Raw genomic sequence first — 1449 nt, forward strand, 5'->3', positions numbered from 1 at the left:
CTCTCTCTCTCTCCACCCCTCCCCCACCCAAGTCCCATTTCTCTTCCCCTCTTTCTTCACCTGTTTTTTTTTCTCTCCACTCCTCCCCCCTCCCTCTTTCTCCCCTTCTTGTCTCTCTCCCTTTCCCTACCCGTGCCCAACTTTCACTCCACCCCAACCTCCCCCCTTTCTCTCCACCCCTCCCTATTTCTCACCCCCTCTTTCTTCCTCCTTTTTTCTCATCATCTTGTTTCTCCCCCTTTCCCTACCCCTCCCCAACTTTCACTCCACCCCCCCACCCCTCCCCCTCTCTTTGCTTCTACCGCGTGAATCTTGTGATAAAATCGTGGCATAAAGTTGTGGCGCTAGACGCTTCCTCTCATGGTTTCTGTCCTGCTTTTTTTATTCCGACAAATTTCTTTTTGAGATAAAAGTTCTTTTTCTTTTTGAGTAATAAATAAATAGTTCCTTGCACCCTGGTCTTTAAGTCCCTCCTCCCTTTGGGTGGTTGGTGGGTGCTCTGGTATGGTTTGCTCCTCCTTTCCCACCACATGTCCTATCATCTTATCTTTCCTTCTTTTTTAGTGTTTTTTTATGCTCTTATAACACCTCTAAACTTTGACACTAATATGATCTAATTGTGCTGCAAGTGCTGTAAAATGGTTACTAAAACAAATAATTGTGTGGCTCAGTAGGTAGTAGTGTTGTGTGTTGTCCTCTCAGCGCATGAGCATGTTCATTGATTTGTTCATTTTTTTTGGTTGTTTTGTTTTTTTACATTTTTAAAAGAATCAGTTCCCTGGTCGAACATTCCACTTAAAGATTTTGATGTTTTCAGTTTGATACCAAAGATTGGAAATATGGGTGGTTGGTGGGTGCTCTGGTGTGGTCTGCTCCTTCTTTCCTATCAAATCAAACATCTATCGTCCTTATCTCTCCTCCTTTTTTTGTGTGTGTGTTACTCTCTTGTAGCACCTCTAATCTTCGGCACTTATATGACCTTATTCTGTTGCAAGTGCGTTAAAACTCTTACGAAAACTAATACTAAAGATTGGAAATATATGTAAAGAAGTGCTGTTGGATAGATGGGCCTTTCAGACTTGAGAATGTAGATTGTCCAAAGTCATCAGTCTTAACCCTTCCACCCCCATGCACGTGTATTTTCAGCAGCGCTTGTGCCTCCCACCGTTCATTGGCGTGTATATTTGTTTGGTTAGAGAGGTCTGTATATTTGTTTGGTTATAGATGTCTGTATATTTGTTTGGTTAGAGAGGTCTGTATATTTGTTTGGTTAGAGAGGTCTGTATATTTGTTTAATTATAGACAAAACTCTCCTTGTCTTTTAAAGAGACTGAATAAGGATCCAAAACTTTACCTTCGATTTTCTCAAAACAGCATTTATCAGGATAGCCCCTTTGTGCTTAAAAGCGACCATTTGCTTCCTGAAAGCCTATCAAATACATATCACTA

The sequence above is a fragment of the Aplysia californica genome, unplaced genomic scaffold, assembly GCF_000002075.1.
Source record: "Aplysia californica isolate F4 #8 unplaced genomic scaffold, AplCal3.0 scaffold01058, whole genome shotgun sequence".
In the NCBI taxonomy this organism is placed as follows: Eukaryota; Metazoa; Mollusca; class Gastropoda; order Aplysiida; family Aplysiidae; genus Aplysia; species Aplysia californica.